A 21,905-nucleotide genomic window follows, 5' to 3' on the forward strand; every position below is an offset into this window, starting at 1 on the left:
CGTGGTTGGTAAAGCGTCACGTGTTCTAGGATGCATTTTTAAGATAGCTAAAAACTTTACTGATGTGTATTGTCTTAAATCACTGACTCTCTTCAAGGTCGACTTGATTGCCCCACTATTTTGGAGCAAATCAACATAAACGTTGCACCCCGTACACTGCGCAACAACCTCATGCTCCGCTTACCGTTGAGATGAACCAATTGTAGTATGCACGGAGCTATTGATGGTTTTCAAGAAACATTTAATCGGATAGCCTCAGAATTTTAATTTGACACTCCCCGACGCACCCTCCGCCGATATTTTTCAAGTTTTTTTTTTGCATACGCCGCTGGTTTGAATGTTTCGTGTAGTATTGACTTGTGTTCACTTTAAGGTTAATTTTGACCCTTTGTTAGTATTAAGACTACAATTAAGTTAGACATCATTGGGGCTGTTGATTGCCCTTCTGATGTATTTAAAATAAATAAACGAAAAGAAAGTATTACTGTTACGGTGATCAGAGGCCGCGGTTTTTCTAACATGTTCAAGCATATTAGCGTTTCTATGCCCCCACGGAGAGATTGTCTCAGGTTGGTCTTTAAACTGGTTCCATAATACAACACTTTCAGCGATAATATCAGGGTAACCTTCTATTACCATCGTTTAAGAAACAAAATCTTCAAGAAGATCTCAATGCCTGTAGTCGACATCACAAAAAAATTGAGTGAAGGAAGTGGGTAGCAGCGTCTAAAACGAAACTTTACTACATCCTTGTTTTGTTCATATTATAGCTGTCCTTTTCATAATAAATTCACCCTTCTTTTTGAAATAGGCTGTTCTTCAGAGCATTGCAGTGTAGCTGTGTTAATCTCATCAAAATCAGAGGACAAACCCAAACGAAACTTACGTAGTATGTAAAAATTGTTTTATGAAAATCCAGTTCCTTTTTTATCTCCTAATATTTGAAAAATTCATTGTTAAGCCAAGCTTATTTAATACTCATAAGGAATCGTACAATTTTCTCCCCACCTTCTAATTATAATTAGTTTCAAAATGTTATGGATTTGAGGTAATGGCGTTCGGGGTAATGTCATTTGGGGTAGTGTCATAGAGTTCTAACACATGATTCGTTTTGATCCATAATAAGGACTCTCCTTTCCTTCAACGTTTCGAAATTTGATAGAAATCAACACTTGTTCGTAAATAATCGCGAATTTTGATGTGTATTCCCCAAAACAACTATATTGTGCAGTGCCTGGGAGGCAATTTTGTTTTGTACCATGAGTTTTTGATCAGATTTAATTTCTAAAATTGACCCTTAGTTGATTTATAGCTGTGGAGTGACTGTACTTTATTATCGATGTAACCTCAAAAAAGAAAACCGACTTTCGATTATATGAAAATTTTTAGATCCATTCATAATAAATATTTTGGCAATCCATCAACTGCAATCGAGAGCTGGAATGCTCAAGTTTTCTTCGAAAAAAACTATCAAAGTTACCCCATTTTACGGTAGATTAAATCGACATAAAACTATTGATTGGTTGACAAAAACCCTTGGAACCCTGATTTTTTTTTTGCAGAGGCGCGATTGAATCTGAACAGCTCCGAACACGTTCACGAATCACTTTAGCTTCGTTTACTCGCTAGCACACTCGCGAAGGTTCTATTGTGTTTTGGTCCGGATCAGCAGACATGTTCGCCACTTTCACTTGTAAGGGTTAATCATATGTCCATTCCCTTGCTACCGTAAGGACGAATTCGAAAAAGTTCTTATCTGATGAAGAATGTTTAAATTGATTCTAACAACTACAGAGTAGTTCCATATAACTGTCATTGTACTACGTATGGTCAGAAGGCAGGTCTTATGTTTATATTAAAATTTCGATAATTCTCGGGATTTTCTGTATTCTGGGATCCGAGATTTCTAAGATCCTCTAGTTTCAATGTTTGTTCGTGACTCTGATTGTGACCGTAAATTAAAAAAATCGATATAGAATTCGCCAACGATGCGTCCATTTGTCTGTTCCTCGAAGGTAACAAATGTCCGTTATCAGCCGGGGCAATCGTTTCGATGTAGTCTGACCAATCCGTGAGGGTCCACCATGAACTTTGGAATCAACCAATCGGCATGCATGGACGAAGGACTAATTTATGGCCGAAGAATGAACATCCGGTCAACCGGTGCAGACTTCTCTGGGAACATGTAGTCCAGACAAGCGCAAACGACCACCTCGTGACAAATGGCCAATTCGATGGTTCTCCAGCTTGTATGGCAAGCATTACTGGGGTAGCACTCGAGTTTGTTTGTTAGACGTGGCAACACCCCACGTCACACTAAAAGGCCGGGTGATTTGCCTTCATATGGCCAGTCATGTGTTAGGGGAACTAGGTGTAAAATGCGCTGTTGGGGTGAACCGCGCCATCGCAATATTTTAAGATAAAAGACGTTTTGATCAAATATGATCAATTCATGTGACTTCTTTACCAATTTGAACGCATCTTACGACAAAGTAATAGTATCTGCTGTATACATAAGATTTTAGAATTTGCCACAAAAAAAGGTTGGAAGCGCATATTACCCCGTCCTCCCTATACCATTGATGGCAAGTTCAACTCGGAAGCAACAAAGTTCGAAGCCATGGGGTTGATAAATTATGATGCTCTTAAATCTCGGTTAGATCTGTCCGGACGTTTGCGAATATCAAACGGCGATTCCGAAGATTGATTCGAACCGACCTCTACTGCGCTCCTTCCAATTAGATGAAATCCCATCGAGTATAAAACTAACAAAGTAATCACTTTAGCCAATGTAATTATTTTCCACTTAAAACTTACCAGATGAAAATTTTAATGAGGCAACAAATCTTGATGCCAAGAAAACCTCAACACCTTCGCCTCCACCGGATCAACCGCCCGTCGACATTTTAGAAGCGTGCTGAACTCCTTGTGGGCAAAAGTTTTTCTCCTGTGCCGATCCTTTTTTTTGTTGTAACTTTTCTTGAACGAGGATTGCGGTGCATTCCTTTGGTATGGGTGGATTCACACGCTACCCAGACCAGACGACCGGGTGGGAAACTTAGTTTGTCGTTATAAAATTTACCGTCAGTTCAGAAGAGAAACCACACCGGCCTCGTCGTTAGAGGTAAGGAAGTTGATACAAAATAAGCGAGTGTAATTATATTGCTTTTTATAGCCATGGGAAGAAAGTTCTGGAAGAAAAACAATTAAGGGTTCAATGTGCCCTTTTTCCGAAGGCTGTCCACGAAGATATTGCGTTATTTAAGACATATTTAAAAGTATGCAAACTTTGCATGAGCAAACGTTTTCATTTTGTGATTGTAGTCATTGTTCCGATAAAAACATGATGATATTTCGATGTGTTGTCATCACACGAGCGTTGTTAATGCAATTTTTATGTTAGTTGGTTGCATTTCGTATTGAAGTTAAACTTATGGAGATATTTTATTATCATTTCATTTTCTAGGTCAATCCAATAAATACACTACACAAATACGTTAGCTAAGACTAGTTAGATATAATAAAACTTGCTTTAAAAGAAAAAAGAAAACATTCAACACTGAGAATGACTAGTGCTAATTTGATCAAACCTAAAACAAGAAAAATAATTGAAAAGTAACCGTTAACATCCATTCCATAAAAACTGAAAATTGAAAACAACACCGTAAACAAGTGATGCCAATATCATAACGAGATCAGTAAAGTCAAGACACACATAAAAACAGAACCATTCTCGTAAAAACCGGGTTAACCATCATTGCCACAGGAGCATTCAATTTCGCATCTACTTGGAGAAGACAGAGATCAAGAACAGGGATGATAGAAATGCTATTAGTTAGTAGAATCACATCCAGAATGCACGCCTCTAGAGGGGGTGAAAAGGGGGACTTTTCCAAAGTAAAAGACAGAGGGAACTAACGAACCAACCAACCAATCAACAAGACAGAAACAAAGATAGAGAAAGTGTGTGTTTTGTTCGGTTACGGTACCATTTATAGTTTGAGTTCAACATTCGTTCGCTTGCATTCAACATCGAGAGGGGCCTCATCAACTTGCTTCTGCGGGTGTGCCAAGAACACTTTCCTCCAGCCTTCCTTCTCTTGTTGCTTCTTGGCACTTGGCAGAAATCGGTGTGGGGCTAATTTCGACTGTGAGCAGAGCAGAGGTCCCTGTTTTGTGTTTTTGTTTCTACACTTAAACTTTCCGCTTTTGTGTTTTTGCGTTTTCAAGTTAGATCGTACGGAAAAGGGTTAGCACTTTGGACTATATTTACACGGGAGCATAGTCTTTTGTGTTGGCGAAGAGTTTGTGTTTCAGTGCTTGGAGTGTGATTTCAGTTTGCGAAAGATGGGAAAAGAGTGTCGTGTGTTTGTGTTACTCTGAGGAAGAGTGTCAACTTGTAAGTGTCTTCAGTGCTTTTCAAACAAACTTGTCTGAAAATAAACAAAGAGAAAGAGAGAAAATGAGGAGAGGTATGATTTAAAACAAATTTTTAATCGGTCAAGTTAGTCTTAAACATTCTGTTCATGAGCCTTAGTTTCTATTCTATAGCCTTAGCAGTCCAAAATAACGTTCTCAATCACAATGTTTGTAAATGGATGCCTGTATAGATTCATAATATGTACATGATCGTTCGGGTGTCCCAAGAATATATCAATGTTCGAAACGTCGTGATGTTTAACTCTAGAATGACAGAATGACAGAATGCTTTTTCATAGCAAGAACAATTGAATTGCTTTAAAACGACTATTAAGTAATTCCACTAGATCAATTGATTAAAATAATCATATTTTGACGCGTTTACCAAATCTTTTTGAAACCTAACTTTTTTTTCAATATTTTTTTATTTTTAATTATATTTTTGAGTATTTAAAAATTACTCGAAACATATGTCTAGATTTCACCAGAAATTCTTCTAAAGATTCCTCCATAAATTTCTCGAGGTTAATCTCTACCGTAATCCATACAGTGATTTTTCCTGGGATTTTACTAGTGGTTTTGCCAGAGATTTCTCCAGGAAGATCTTTTGTTCGCTACTAGGTTTTCTAGACTTATTCCAATAGGGCTCCAAAACCACTTTCAGCTATTCGTTCAAGAATTTTGCTTGGAAGTCCTCCAAGGATTATTCCAGAAATTTTTGCAGGGATGCTTGTAGCGATTTCCCCAGGAGTTTCTACCGGAATGCCTCCAGTGATTCCTCCAGTTAAATCTTTACGGATTTTTCTTCAGGAACGTCTCAAGGATTCCGCAGCGAAATTTTTCAGGAATTATTGCAGAGATTTTAAATTTCTCCTAGGATTGCTCCAGATATTTCTACAGTAATTTCTCCAGAGTTTTCTTTAAATAATCCTTTTGAGACTCCTCTAGGAATTACTCTTGAGATTTTCTCCAGGAGTTCTATCATTAATTCGTCGAAAACTCATGTAGAAATTCATCTAGGGTTTCTACAAGAAATATCTACTGGGATTTCTTAGGGATTTTCTTCAGGAATTCTTCCACTGATTCCTCCAGAAAAATCTCTACATAAATTTTTCAATTTTTTTTCACAGATGAGTAATTCCTCTCTGCAGAGATTCGTTTTAGGCCTCCAAAAAATCCTCCAGGGATTCCTCCAAGAATTCCTCTAAAAATTTCTCTAGAGAAACGCCTATTATTTCCTTCAGGGTCTTCATCGAAAATAATGACGGTATATCTTATTGAATGACTTTTCCGCCCAACAGAAAAAACATATACTTAATTCATAGAAGATTAGCTTGTTTTTTGTTTTTAATTATGAATCGTGGTTTACGGCTAACCAGCCGAGTGGAAGTTTAACAACTACCGAAAGCTAAACATTACATATATTTTGCAATTGGATTAAATGGACAAATTGATGTGAAGTTTTGCGAAAAAGTTACACGTCTTCTCAGTGAGAATCGAACTCACGACTCCCCGATCTCTAGTTAGCGCGCGTTACCACTACGCCATGAGAGGACTCATGAACGCAGAAGTTAACCTGAATTCGATTTCAGCTCAATAACTGCGTTCATGAGTCCTCTCATGGCGTAGGGGTAACGCGCCTAATCTAGACATCAGGGAGTCGTGAGTTCGATTCTCACTTAGAAGACGTGTAACTTTTTCGCAAAACTTCACATCAATTTGTCCATTTAATCTAATTGCAAAATATATGTGATGTTTAGCTTTCGGTAGTTGTTGTTGAACACCGCTAGCGCATGACGGCTCACCATAGTAGCATGTCCGAAAGAACTTGAAACTATTGAGAACCAGAGCTACAGGTCCAAAGCCCTGATAAAGGTGGATGGTTGTTATGGCTATGACCGTGGTCATCATGTAAAGAACAAACGAACAATGCTGTATCGTGTCAGCACCGAGGAGGCAGCCCCTCTAGCACGATGTAGGTAGCGCAACCCTGGTAAGGTGGCCTAACGAAGACTCTTCACCAACCAAGAAAGGCAAAAGTAGAGCAAACGGATTGATTTTACGGCAACAGACCCAGCAGCGAATAAAGGACATCGATTGGAAAGTTGGATCTTGGAACGTGAGAACTTTGAATGAACCCGCGCGTGTTGGGCTCCTGGCTCGTGAACTGCGGAATGTCAGCGTGAACGTGGCAGCTATCCAGCAAATACGCTGGCCGAGAACCGGAGTACACGAATTCCGAGCGGTGGACCCCATCGCCAAAACTTCATTCAAGTACCACATCTACTACAGCGGTGGCGACAGAGCAGAACATGGAGTTGGCTTCATAGTGATTTGGAAGCAGATGAAGCGAATTATTCGGTGGAAACCGGTAAGCGACCGAATCTGTACGTTGAGAATGAGGGGAAAGTTCTTCAACTACAGCCTGATCAGCATATATGCGCCAACGAACGATAAGTCCGATGACATGAAGGATGAGTTCTATGAGAGCCTGGATAAGGCCTACGGAGAGTGTCCAAAACAAGATGTCAAGATAGTCATCGGCGACGCAAATGCGCAGATCGGGAAAGAAGATTTCTTCCGACCCGTCATTGGAACGGAAAGCCTTCATTCCGTTACCAATGATAATGGCCTGCGGCTAGTGACCTTCGCTGCTGCTAGAGGGATGGCAATCAGCAGTACTTACTTCGCACGAAAGAATATCCGCAAACACACCTGGCGACACCCGAGTGGCGATGTCTGCTCCCAAATAGACCACGTGCTGGTTGATGGGCGACATTTCTCAGATGTCATTGATATCAGGACCTTCCGAGGCCCTAATATCGACTCAGATCATTATCTCGTTGTAGCTAAAATTCGGGCGCGGTTATCCAGCGTCACGAGTTCCACAACAAACAGAACGTTGCGCTTCAATATACAACGCTTGTCGACTGATGGGGTAGCTGCGCAGTACCGTCAGCAACTAGACGACCAGTTGGGAAGAATCAACGTTGCTGGAGACGTCGACAGCCTGTCGGACCCTATCCACGAAGCTGTGACAACAACGGCGAGTGAAGTGATCGGAACTGGTCAACGACGAAGACGAAACGGCTGGTTCGATGAAGAGTGCCAGAGGGTGACAGACATGAAGAATGTCGCCAGAAGCCGTATGCTTGTGGCCGGTACCCGACAGAACAGAGAGCGGTACAGGGCAGCGAGAGCCGAAGAAAAGCGAATCCACCGCATAAAGAAAAGGCAGCACGAAGAAAGAGTGAGATTCTATGCAACGGTTAATGGTGCGCGACACAATACCGTACCAGTGCCCGCCATGTGCAATGATCGAGAAGGGAATTTGCTGACCGATAAAACGGCGGTGGCTGCCAGGTGGAAGGAGCACTTTCAGCAATTGTTGAACGGTGAGAATGGAAATGTAGCGAGTAACAGGATGAACATAGATGATGACGATCAAGCTGTGGACCCACCAACCATAGGAGAGGTTAAAAAGGCTATCAGCGAGCTGAAGAACTGTAAGGCTGCTGGGAAGGACGAGATCCCGGTCGAGCTTCTCAAGCACGGAAGCGAGCAGCTTTACCAGTCGATCCACCGAGTACTGCTGAAAGTATGGGAGGACGAAGAATTGCCCACCGGCTGGTTGGATGGCCTCATTCGCCCTGTCAACAAGAAAGGGCACAGACTGGAGTGTGCCAATTACAGAGGAATTACCCTGCTGAATTCGGCGCACAAAATTCTGTCACGCATCCTGTTTAACAGACTGAGACCGCTCGAAGAGTGCTTCGTCGGCGAATACCAAGCTGGTTTTCGTGAGAGCCGTTCGACAACGGACCAGATGTTTAGCTTGGGAATGATCCTAGACAAATTCCGGGAGTATAACTTGCAGACTCACCATCTGTTTATTGATTTCAAGGCAGCGTACGACTCAGTGAAAAGAAATGAGCTTTGGCAGATAATGTCTGAAAATGGTTTTCCGGCGAAACTAATTAGGCTGATACGTGCTACGCTGGATGGTTCGAAATCAAGTGTTCGGATCGCAGACGAGGTGTCAACCTCGTTCGTGACGTTAGACGGATTGAAGCAGGGAGACGCACTTTCGAATTTACTGTTCAACATTGCACTCGAGGGTGCTATTAGGAGATCTGGCGTGCAGAGAAATGGCACTATTATCACAAAGTCGCACATGCTCCTTGGCTTTGCGGACGATATAGATCTAATTTGAATCGATCGCAGGTCAGTGGAAGAGGCCTTCGTGCCTCTGAAGAGGGAGACAGCGAGGATAGGCTTGACCATTAATTCTACCAAAACAAAGTACATGGTTGCAGGTAGAGATAGAGTCAGGCATGGTGGTGTAGGTGCTGAGGTAGTGTTTGATGGGGATGTGTTTGAAGTTGTTGAAGAATTTGTTTATCTTTGAACACTTGTGACATGTGACAACGACGTTTCCCGCGATGTGAAAAGACGTGTTACGGCTGCGAATAGGGACTTTTATGGACTATGTAACCAGCTCAGGTCCTGCAGCTTGCAAACGGAAACAAATTTTGCCATGTATAAAACATTGATTCTTCCGGTGGCTCTCTACGGGCACGAAGCGTGGACGTTGAAAGAGCCAGATCGGAAAGCTCTCGGTGTTTTCGAGCGTAAAGTGCTGTGGACAATACTCGGTGGGAAACTCGAAAATGGTGTGTGGCGCAGACGCATGAATCACGAGTCGTATCCAGTGTACAAAGATGCGAATATTATCAAGCGTGTAAAATGCGACAGACTTCAGTGGGCTGGTCACTTAGTGCGAATGTCGGAAGAAAGTATTGCGAAAATAATATGCAGCAGGGAACCAGGTAGAGGTCGGCGGCTTCGGGGAAAACCCTTGAATACGCTGGCTGTACGCAGTGGAAGAGGACCTGGTGACCCTAAACGTTCGGGGCAACTGGATAAGTTTCGCCTAAGACCGACGAAGATGGAGCTCTACAATACGCCCGGCAATGGCGTGACGCTACGCTGTAGCCATCAAGGTATCAAGGTATCAAGGTAAATCATTAAGATCTGATATTCAACATTATAAATAAATAGGTAAGCACCGTTTAGAATGTACTGGATGTAACCACTCGGGCTTAATGCCTTAAAGAACCGGCAATAGATTTGTTGGATACTAAACCGTTTCAATTCTATAACAGTAGAGATTAAACATAATAATTTTCTGAAATACGTTCCCAAGGGCTTGACGCATATGTTTAGATACAAATAGACCACTTTGTCGTAAATTTGAGTCATCCTGGGGACCCAAAATGGTTACTTCAAGGGTCAAACAAATGCAGGACACAAGGTTATCCAGTTCAATCGTTTCTTAACAGGTTTACGCTGATGCGTTTTTCTTAGAATTCCTTGATACAGTGGCCACATTATAGCCGATTTAGGAAATTATCTTTATTTTGAAATTTGCGTACCTCCAGGGGCACAGAAATATAGCACCCTTTTCAGCCGACCTGACCCAGTAACCCACCTGAATAACTCCCGAAACATGAATATTCCCGAAATCCTTTGGCCACTTTTAGGAACTAGATATGTGTGCCAGTATAATGACAAAAAAATATTTGAATCCGGTAAGTAGGGGGAGATCCCCCAGTACCGGACAGCACCCAATACCGGACAAAGTCGAAACATTGAGAAATCATGGTCCAATCAAGATGGTGTATTAGTAGAAAAGAAAGCTATTATGGAGACTAATGTTTGCGTAGAACAACACATCCTTGAAATATGCATTCCTTCTAAAAAAAAGTACAAAAGTTTGAAAATTTCAAAAAATATTACGTGTTGTCTTAATTTTGAGCCTATTTAGTAATTGTTTTGAATATTAAAAAATACTTTGGATCACGCAAGCGTATTCGAACATAATCCTATTTTGATAGTATGAATGTATTTTGTACCATAATTGGACTAAATATGGACAAATTACAATTTTGGTTAAGCACCTCCTGTCCCCCAGTTTCGGACAGCCTGTTTTGTTATATGATATCTTTGTAATTATTGCACCAGTGTCTCAAAATACATTCATTTTTCATGGATTCCGTCGATCATGGTATCAAACATGCAATAAAAATAAGGAAAATGAACATTCAGAACAACATCGTAAAATGTGCTATTTTTCATCATATAAGAAAGAGGTTTTTTATGTACATCTTGCTAACTAAGAAATACTCAAGTTGTTCTTGTAAATGTTGCAAATGCATTGAATTGGCAATTATATACTATTCCTATAGTAAACACATTCAATGATGTTCAAATTTACAGAATTCGAGGCATTTCCAGATCTTGTCCGGTATTGGGTGCCACCTTTCATGATCGATCAATTTGGTACTAAAATACATAATCAAAATGCAATGTCAAAATTCATATTTTTATTTTCAAATTTATTTTTGTACACTATAAAAATGATAATATTTATCATAAATGAGTAACACGAGCACATAAAACCAATATTTTACGAATTATGAATTTAGTGGCTTAAGTGTCCGGTACTGGGGGATCTCCCCCTACTCGCTGAGCGGTGAAAATATTAGTAATTTTTCTTTCATTTAGGGCTATACGGGTTAAAGGTACCAGTTGAAACAGGGTACTAATTCAGTAGGGTTATTTGTCTGTTATTTGTTATATATTTATTATTAATCAATTTAATATCATACCTTGTTGGCGCTTTGCTATCATTCAAATTTTTAATTTCAATGTTTTTTTTTGAATTTTTTTAACTCTTTATAACTATAAATTGAGTGGCCCAAACGCAAAGGGGTGTAAGTGACATTTTGGTCGGTTTTGAGTCAAATACATTTTACTACTGTTTTTTTGTTTTACTGTTTACTGTTTACTGTTTTTTATTGCTTCAAATCTTTCTAACGGTATATCTTATTGAATGACTTTTCCGCCCAACAGAAAAAAACATATACTTAATTCATAGAAGATTAGCTTGTTTTTTTGTTTTTAAATATGAATCGTGGTTTACGGCTAACCAGCCGAGTGGAAGTTTAACAACTACCAAAAGCTAAACATTACATATATTTTGCAATTCGATAAAATGGACAAATTGATGTAAAGTTTTGCGAAAAAGTTACACGTCTTCTCAGTGAGAAGCGAACGCACGACTCCCTGATCTCTAGTTAGGGCGCGTTACCCCTACGCCATGGAAGGACTCATGAACGCAGAAGTTAACCTGAATTCGATTTCAGCTCAATAACTGCGTTCATGAGTCCTCACATGGCGTAGTGGTAACGCGCCCTAACTAGAGATCAGGGAGTCGTGAGTTCAATTCTCATTGAGAAGACGTGTATTTTTTTCGCAAAACTTCACATCAATTTGTCCATTTAATCCAATTGCAAAATATATGTAATTGTTGGCAACCCGGACCAGTGAGTTCGGTACCCGCGGTTAAGTACCACCCGCGTCTGCTATCGATAGGGCAATGGGAGAGAGAAACGTCATCTCTGTATGATTATTGGCGAGTCAAAAAGTGCATTATCACGATTTACTGAATTATCAAAATACTTAATTCGTTAACATCCTAAACATTTTGAATTCTAAGTTTGTTAAATGCTAAGTGAATCAATTGTTAGTAAGACTTATAGAAATAAATAATAAATTTGTTATTCTAAGCGTTAAAGTTATAGCACAGATATTTGAATATACGATTGCTAAAAACGAAACGGATGAATTATACACGCAGGACTTTCAAATGTAAGCTAATCTAATATTAAAACACATGAATTAAATAACAAATTAAAATTATTTAAGCATAAAGTTAACTCAGAAACATAAGTACGGGTTTGTCTTAAAGAAGTCCGAAAACGTCGTCCGATCCTATAGCAACAGTAATGAAATACTCATAGAGAAATTTAAATAAAAACATTAAAAAAAAGCTTGTAAAACATCTGCACAATACGTCAACATATGACAATTTCCCGCCAAAACTATAAATTTTCGAAAAATTATCTGTCAGCACCTCTAAACAATTTCTTAGAATGGTTATTTGTTCCCCAAAAACGCTGTGAATATACATATTTTTTATTCAAAGGTTTAGCACAATGACTTCTCGAATATTGTTTTCTTGGAACACCCTGATGATCGTGCGTCTCCACCGTTGTCGTCGTCATGGGTTGCTTGGACGCAGTAATTCACACCATCATCGCAAAGTCAGCACATCATCGCTAGAAAAAACAAAACGTGTCCGATATCGTGGATGCTTTTCCTCGTTTCCAATCACTCTTTGAGGCTTGGCTTGGGGGGGAGCACTGAACAAGCTATAAACTGCCAATAAAAATATGTTCGCACCAGCTGGGACCGATAATAAGCACTAGCTGAGAGAAAAGCACCGTTCCCGACTGGGTGGAAGAAACAAGATTGTAACATAATGTGTTCCCCTGATTTGATACTTTTTATATCACTAGTTGTTGTAAAACATGTAACGTTAGAAGTTGAAATAACCAAAATTATGAAAAATCTCTCAAAATAAGACAAAAATATAGCAAATCCATTATTTTTATTACTACAGTCAACTCTCCCTAACTCGATATTGAAGGGATCATCGAGTAAGGAAGGTATCGAGTTACAGAGCATAAAACCTGTGCAACTGCGATCTAAGGGACCATCAAGTTAGCCATGAAAACAAATTTCTACTATGGTTCTCTAACTCGATATCGAGAACGGAATATCGAGTAAGGGAGAGTGAACTGAATTAGATTCAACTGTTTTCCATACAACGGTAACTTTTGTTTTTGGCTGTGCAGTTTTTTTTTTTTTCAAAATACGTTTATTTTATTCAATCTCCGCCGACGTTTCGGTCCTTGGATCGGACCTTCTTCAGGGCTCGAGGTGAAGATTTAATAAAATCAATGCATATTTAAGAAGTCTGCAAGTCGAAAACAAAAGTCGCCATTATTATTATTATTATCATTACAAACTGTACTTCAACGATGTTAACAAATTATTGCAAATTATGTATCTGTTCATAGCTTCGGATGTTATTCACACCAAACCAATAAATACAGAGGCCTTCCTTAGCCGAGTGGTTTGCGTCCGCGGCCACAAAGCAAAGCCATGCTGAAAGGTGTCTGGGTTCGATTCCCGGACGGTCCAGGATCTTTTCGTAATGGAAATTTCCTTGACTTTCTTGGGCATAGAGTATCATCGTACCTGCCCCACGATATACGAATGCGAAAATGGAAATTTAGGCAGAGAAAGCTCTCAGTTAATAACAGTGGAAGTGCTCTTTGAACACTACGCTTAGCAGCCGGCTCTGTGGGGACGTTAATGCCAAGAACAAAAAGAAGTTATAAATACAATGTCAAAACTATAACAAATTTTGTTATAAATGTACTACAAAAGTATGACAAGTTATCTTGATAACAAAATTATGCCAACTTCTGTTATTTTTAGCTGCTGTAGATAGAAATATGCTAGTTATGTAATTCCAGTCGGGTTCCCTTCAAGTACCGTACCATGTCATTCTGGATCGGTTAGTTTACTGCCGGGTTGGAATTTACCGACCGAGTGTTTGTAGCTGTAGCAAGGTGGCAGCCAACAGCAGTAGGTACCGGGCGATGAAATATGTCCGCCAATAAAAGTACTTATGTTTGGTTTACCCTTTTCCTTACAAAACGAGCAAACGCAATCACGAAGCTTCAATGGCTTGGGTGGAGTGTAAATCTATCGTACTACTGGCTTATGCTCTTCTTCTCTTCTTGGCATTACGTCCTCACTTGGACAGAGCCTGCATCTCAGCTTGTTCATTGAGCACTTTACACAGTAATTAACTGAGAGCTTTTTTGCCAAAGTTGCCATTTTCGCATTCGTATATCATGTAGTAAGTACAAAGATACTCTATGCCCAGGGAAGTCAAGGAAATTTCCTTTACGAAAAGCTCCTGGACCGACCGGGAATCGAACCCAGACACCTTCAGCATGGCTTTGCTTTGTAGCCGTGAACTCTAACTACTCTGCTAACGAAGAGCCCTGTGTTTTAGGAATTATGAAGAACATGAGACAGTACTGATCATGTTACATTACACATTAGTTTGCAATAAAGTGATTCACAGTGTATGGCAATTTTATTACATAATGTAAGCACATATACCGTCTCCACTTTTGTACATAGGTATAAGGCCTTTTGATAATACATATATACTGATTTGAAAAATTCTAGTATTGGATAAAGAAAGGGCATTCGTTCATTTTCATAGAATTTACATTCTTTTGTTCAGAATTGGTATAGAGTTTATCACAATCATTATTCTTGGTAATAATTTTCCCAACAAAATCCTTCACAGTATTTATCTGGTGGGATCATCATCATTATCGCCATCCCTCTTTTTGACAGCAGCTCAGCCATAAATTGCAAGAGATTAATTTGATAAAAATGCAGCTCCACTGACCAATAAAGTTCTCTTTGTTGCGACAGCCATGTTTTCACATTCTTTGTTCTGAGATGGGATGGAAATCTACACCCCCACCCCACTCTCGAGGGATTCCACGGAGGCATGCAAGTCGATTCTGATCGACCATTTCAAAAATATCTGAAACTTTGCACAGTTTTTCAGTTCCATCTAAATCGTCATTTTCCGATATCAAATCTTCAAGTTGAGTCACGACTAATTTCTCAAAAGGGTGTATGTGAAAATGGTTCAAAAATATTTAAAAAGCTGCACAGCAAAAACGGTTCGTTCGATTGTTAGACAACTAAAGAAACATAGTTAGACAACTAAATAAATATTCAAAAAAAAAAATACACACAGTAAAAAAATTTTTTTTTTGCATTAGAAAACATCATTTTTGTCACAAAAATTCAAATATCTCAAAACCCTATCGGAATACCAACGTAATTTTTTGAGGGAAAACGGTCCATTATATTAGCTATCTACCATAAAAATTTGGTGATGGTAAGCCAATAAACAAAAAAGTTATGACATTTCAAATATTTCACAAATTTGAGGACCGCAGTTTGTTGCTAAATTTTTTGTTAAGGGTACCACATGAGGTTAACAAGTTGTTTTCATGATATTTTATTTAATTATTCATAACTATTATAGCATCTATTAGAAAGTTAGACGCGATCCAGTGTTGTGATCTAAAGTCTTGATAGTGTCATATTTTTTATTGTACGTAACTGAAGAAAAATTCTCTCAATAGTGTTGAAACCTTTCAATAAAAGAAACCTATAAGAAATCTAATATTGAAGACAAAAGCTACAAAAAAAGTTTTCTATACAGGTATACGACTAGTTTACCTGCAAAAAGTGTACCTCGTAGAGAACAAGGCGGGTCTATACCCAGGTGATCTAGTATACGTAAAGCAGGTCGGTTTTCTCGGCGCTGGTTTTCTCCACAAAGTTAAAATCTGATTACACCTGGGTATAGACCCGCCTTGATAGAGAATAGACTTTGTTAATCATATTTGGGAGAAAGCGAGTAACTTCAACAACATCAAAAACATGATAGGTACATACCATGAACATACTCACGAAAAAGCTAAAAATATACTACCACTATGGTTATAAAAGATTTAATTGTAAAATTTTTCTTCAGTCAAGCAAACGACACCAAACTAGTCAGTCAAAACTTAAAAGTGATTTTGTTTATTAAAATCTAACGAGCAACATGAGTAGTCGCTTTCTCAACTGTTGCAGGCCGTTTGCAGAAAAAAAAGTGTTCGAAAGAGCTACGAAATCTCACCGAAAGCGGCTGGTTATGCTCCAATGTCTACATTGAATACAAATTTACGCATTTGTACGTCCTGCCGTTTAAACGTTGACAAACGGGCAATCTGTACATCATCGGTGGATCAGGTTGCAGGAAGTTCGAAAACAACAACAACTGAGGAATTACTAGATGCACCGACAACAACTGAGGAGTTACCAGAAGTACCAAGTGCAGATAGTCTTGCCACGGTACCATCAGCGACATCTGTTTCAACAATCAACATCGAACGCTTCAACGAAGGGATAGCTGGACTCCGATTAAATGGACGAAGATGGGTTACGTCAATTATCCCGAGAAAAAATACCGTGAAATCAACGAAGCTGTATGAAGAAACCTGTTCAAATTAGGACCTGAGGATGTAGAAAATACAGACTACGATGAGGTAATTATGAATATGAAGGAAAGGTTCTCGAATCTAGCCACGACAAGGAAAGAAAAATTATTGATTTTGTCGATGCTGCCAAGCTCGTGGTCTATTCAAGACGCCACTGATGAGTTCAAAACCAATAGAAATACAGCAAAAGAGGCAAAACAATTCAAAAATAACTGTCTTGCAACCAAAAATGCTAGGTCGAGTACTTCATTAACAGATGAGACAAAAGAAAAAATAATTCAATATTTTGAAGACGATGAAGTAAGTAGAGCTATGCCTGGCCAAAAAGATTATGTATCTGTAAAAAAAGATGGAAAGCGTCAAGCAATCCAAAAACGATTAATGATGACTACTTTGAAAGAAGCGTATACACGCTTCAAGGAAATTAACGAAAATATTAAGGTAGGTTTTTCCTCATTTGCAAGCCTTCGTCCAAGGCAATGCAAGCTTCTATCCAATTCAGGAACACATAATGTTTGTGTGTGCACAACACACGAAAATATTAACCTAATCTTACATAGTTTGAAAAGAATCAATTTATCAAAGGATATTAAAATGTTAACTGGTAGTCTTTTGTGTGAAAATACAACATCAAATTGCTATCTACGATCTTGTTCGGATTGTCCAGATTCTTCATCATTGGAAAATACTTTATTCGCTGAGTTTGAAGAAAATTATATTGATCAGTTATCATTTGAGCAATGGGTGACCACGGATAGGTGTGACCTAGAAACTATTGTAAAACCTGTAGATGAGTTTGTGTCATTTTTTTGCTTGAAATTAGAAAGTATAATTCCTCACGACTTTATTAAAACAGAGCAATCTCGCTTTTTAAAAAATACGAAAAATACATTACAAGATGGTGAATTTTTAGTCATTTGTGATTTTTCTGAAAACTATAGCTTTGTATTGCAAGATGAAGTGCAGTCCCATCACTGGAACGTACAACAAGCTACAATTCATCCATTCGTTATTTCTTTCAATTGAAGTACGCAAATTGAACATTTTAGTTTTATTGTAATTTCCGAAGATTTAAGACACGACTCAGTATCTGTAAATTTGTTCATTGCCAAAATGATTAACTTTTTACGCGTTGATAAGGATAAAGAAATCAGAAAGATATATTTCATGTCTGATGGAGCAGCATCGCAGTACAAAAACCGTAAGAATTTTTCGAGCCTATGTCAATTTGAATCAAAGTACGGAATTGATGCAGAATGGCATTCCTTTGCTACGTCACATGGCAAAGGTCCTAGTGATGCTATTGGAGGAACCATAAAGCGCATGGCCACAAGAGCAAGTATAGCCAAAGAACGTGAGCATCCAATTAAAACTGCAAAAGAACTATTTGATTGGGCGAATCGCAGAAAAGAAGAAGATTTAACAAAATTATCATTTTGTTTTACTACTACTGAAGAGTACGAATTAACGGCATCAGAGCTCAGCGAGCAATATAATAACGCGAAAACGATCCAAGGAACCCAAAAATTTCACTGTTTCATTCCATTGTCAGAAAATAAAATTAAAGCAAAACTATACTCGAACTGTACTGATAATGATGCAAGAGTGTTCGATATTGTAAAAAAATTGAATAACAATAAATCAATAAATAAGTATTAATAAAATGTTTTCATGATCTCATAACGCATACCCAAATCCAAAACTTTTAAATTTTATACATAACATTTACAAACTCATCGATCATACTCTAAAAAAAAATATCCTGGTAAAAAAAAATTATTTTCGTGTAATCTGTTAATTCATTTGAATTTATACATATATACATATACATATAATATTTATACATATAATATACATAATACTAATGAATACATGAAAACGACTTGTTTAATTCACGCAAAAATTACGTTGGTATTCCGATAGGGTTTTGAGATATTTGAGTTTTTGTGTCAAAAATTATGTTTTTAATGCAAAAAAAAAATTTTTTTTACTGTGTGTATTTTTTTTGGAATCTTTATTTAGTTGTCTAACTTTGTTTCTTTAGTTGTCTAACAATCAAACGAACCGTTTTTGCTGTGCAGCTTTTTGAATATTTTTGAACCATTTTCACATACACCCTTTTGAAAAGTTAGTCGTAGTTAGTCGTGACTCAACTTGAAGATTTGATATCGGAAAATGACGATTTAGATGGAACTGGAAAACTGTGCAAAGTTTCAGCTCAATAGAAAAAAATGAATTTAAAAAATTTACCAAATTTTGGTGCTATTGCTTGGAATCACTCTCTCTTCATTCCAACAATCAACACAAAGCCATCCCGTTTGAAAATGATTCACTGCTGCTCCCTTAGCGCTTGTCTTGTCCCCACGTTTGGGACTCAACATGGTCCGTGTGTCACCCATTCACAAACAGCTGCTCCGATTCCGCAGTAGTGGGACTCTCGGTGGTCACGATTTGTCAGACCAGGGCACAGCGCAAAATTATGTTGAGCAAAGATCAATTTACTGCTCCATTCGGTTTCCCCGTCTAACAAGGTTCAACAAGGCATCGCACTCCGCTCTGCTTGACGACGAAGGGATTCCGGTCCACTTGTGGGAGGCCGCTTCGTAGATACGTCGGAAGGGGTCAATAAATTTATGTTTGACATAAAATATCAAATTCCAATTTAGATTTACACCGACCAGCTTGGTGAGGGGAAAATCCGACAAGGATGACGGTGGTAAATGTGTGGGATTTAGCTTCAGATGTTGGACAGCTGTGAGGGGTTTTACTATTCCTTGAGCGTCTATGCTGTCATCGTCTGTCCTACTTTTGAGATTGGAGAAAGGACCAGCACTTAGCTTCCATGATGAAGAACTCTAGGAGAGGAATCATTGTTTCGTTTTACTTGTCAGTTTGATATGTCGTATCTTCTACATTGAAACAAAAACGGAAAGTTTGCGACGAAAACTTGGGTCCCTAAAAAGAAAACTTTCAGTCATATAATTTATTTATTCACGAGGCATCCTTTTAGTTGCAATGCCAAAAATATTGTAAAAAGAGATAGTTTATTGCGTGTTGAGTAAAAATACCAAACGGAGAAAAATAGCATCAGCTACTACTAAGGTTTCATTTCTCCACGCATCGAGGTAGGCCAAGGAATTTCTCATGAAGTGCATGCATATCAGCCATAAATCACACACTGTGCACACTATCTCCTGTTGCAGCTCATGGCATCCTTCGATGTACAACACAATGCAAGGACCAGCGTGGACTGTGCGAGTAAACGAATAAGTGCAGCCACTTGTTGTCTGTTAACAGCCGGTTGACACTTTTTATCCGATTTGAGTCAACCGAAATGGATTAAAAAACAGTAAACTAATAATTCTTGCTCTGTTCAACAAAGTGGAATATAAAACAGAAAAATGCGAAAATTGTTTGAACATGAAGCATCAACAAGCGTTATTTTCATTGTTTTTGACAGTGAATGTAATTTCTGATTATTTTAGTATATTCTGACACAACTTCGCTATCCAGGACAATTTTTGTCATATTTTTCTTACTGTCCTAAATATTGTAATAATACAAATAAGTTCAAAGGTTTTGTCCGCCCAAAGCTAGAAACAGCGTCTGACTGTCGTATACTCTGGTGATAAACTTTCCACCTTCAAAAATCACACTTTATTGTTGAAAATTTTAGTTTGTTTGGTATCAGAGGATGGAGGAGTTCTTAGTGAACGTGTTTTTCATGATCACAATATCACAATAAAATATTTTGCCAGGGTATAGTTTTGAGGGCATTTGCGTTTTATAGGTTTGATATGCCTTTATTTTTTGTTAAAGTTGAATAAAAAATAATTACGGAGGCCTATAACAGATTTTTGAGGATGAAATTTGTTCCTTCGGTTAGAGACAACTTATATCGATACTAGCTCATAGGTTTTGAGCAAAAAGGAGCCGCTTATCACACTTATACGAAGGTTCAATCAAAGCTCTCCAAAATGAGCCGTTTTGTCGAAAATATGTTTAAGTCTCCAATTACCCAGGTATGAACCAATTCTATCATTTGATATGGGCGTATGCTGGAGACAAGGCCTGTGAAGAATCTCACGCCATCATTGATGTTTTTGAAGCTTTCATCACACAGATGTTGAACTCGACGTCCGCATGATCAAATTTGAAGATATGCTTCCAATTCCTCTCTGGTAAGGTGAAAGTAACAGATAAAAATCATGTCCAAAGCGAAAAACTGAGTCTAAATAGATTAAACAATACAAGTAATCAATAATAATTATGTTTCACCTTTTTAGCTCACTGTTGTTATTATGGAGTTACATACATTGCGCATGAAAAACACAACGCAGTAATAAATGAAAATACAACAATATGTCGTGCATCATAACTTTTAAGGAATTTCATAGAATAAATTGCTTAATTCTAGTGAATTGCAGAAGGTGCACCATATAATCCATAAAAAAGTGAAGATTTTACTATATTGCATATTGTATTAAGAATTCCAATGTTCCATTCAATACCGGCACAAATGCGAACACAGTCCAAACTACCACTTATTCTCAATAATTGAAGCGTGCGATAAAAACGATTAAGAGTATTTTAACTTTTTGTTTGTGGTATTAGTGTGTATATTAATATTTCTGCGACAACTAATTAGAGCTACTTTACCTCTTTATTGGAAATTAAGATATTAGATTGTTAAGAGACGAGTTCGGTACAAGATTTTTAATCAAGGATACGGGTCTTAGCATAAACAAAATTTTCCTTGCGAGCTGGAACTATGAGTTTCCTAACTGAAGCCTGGAGAATTCTTAGGAGATTCTTAGACCTTAAGGGACTTCTCAGAAGTTTTAACGGATTCTTGAGAATGTCTGCAGATTCCTAGCGGACACTTGGGTTTTTTTGTGGGATCCTGAGAATGTATAGTTGGTTATTGGGGATTAAGTCCGGAATTTGGTGATTCCTAATAAACTCTTAAGATTTCTAGGGCATCCTGGTAATTCCTAGCAGGAAAATGTGAATTTGTGGTGGTATTTTGAGTATTTCTGGCGAAATCTTGAAGATTTTGAAAAGGTTTCCAGTGGAATTTGAGGAGTAGCGGTAACCTAAGAATAAAAAACATTTGAAAATTTTGCTTGGAAACTTGAGAATTTTCGGCAATATAGCAGCAATATTCTTAGCAAGATGCTTTGGAACCTTAGCGTTTTCCTGTAGATATATGTTTTATATGTTTATATGTTTAGCTAAATAAAAACTCACTTCAAGTAAAAATAATAAAACTTGTATGTGTATTCTACAAAATTACGAGTCGCATTTATGGATCATGAGATGTAGTTGTTTATGCTTGGTCTTTTGACTGCAGTCTATCATTCATTATGAAATGCTTTACTTTATCAGAAACATTAATTAGGAAGGTAGTCTAAACTTACCGAA

The 21,905-nt window shown here is 38.2% G+C and overlaps 1 protein-coding gene across 9 annotated transcripts in view; it reads right to left on the bottom strand.

Annotated features, from left to right (window-relative positions):
- The window catches only part of LOC5565862 (transient receptor potential-gamma protein), a 535,758-nt gene that overhangs the window by 209,266 nt on the left and 304,587 nt on the right, over positions 1-21,905 (bottom strand). For 8 of the 9 annotated variants that reach the window (XM_021847945.1, XM_021847940.1, XM_021847939.1 and 5 more), the window contains one exon: positions 3,990-4,433. The exons of the other annotated variant lie outside the window; for it this stretch is intronic. The gene's annotated coding sequence lies outside the window, so the exon portion shown is untranslated. The remainder of the gene's footprint in view (positions 1-3,989; positions 4,434-21,905) is intronic. 9 annotated transcript variants of the gene reach the window in all.

This window comes from Aedes aegypti, chromosome 2, assembly GCF_002204515.2.
Source record: "Aedes aegypti strain LVP_AGWG chromosome 2, AaegL5.0 Primary Assembly, whole genome shotgun sequence".
Classification (NCBI taxonomy): Eukaryota; Metazoa; Arthropoda; class Insecta; order Diptera; family Culicidae; genus Aedes; species Aedes aegypti.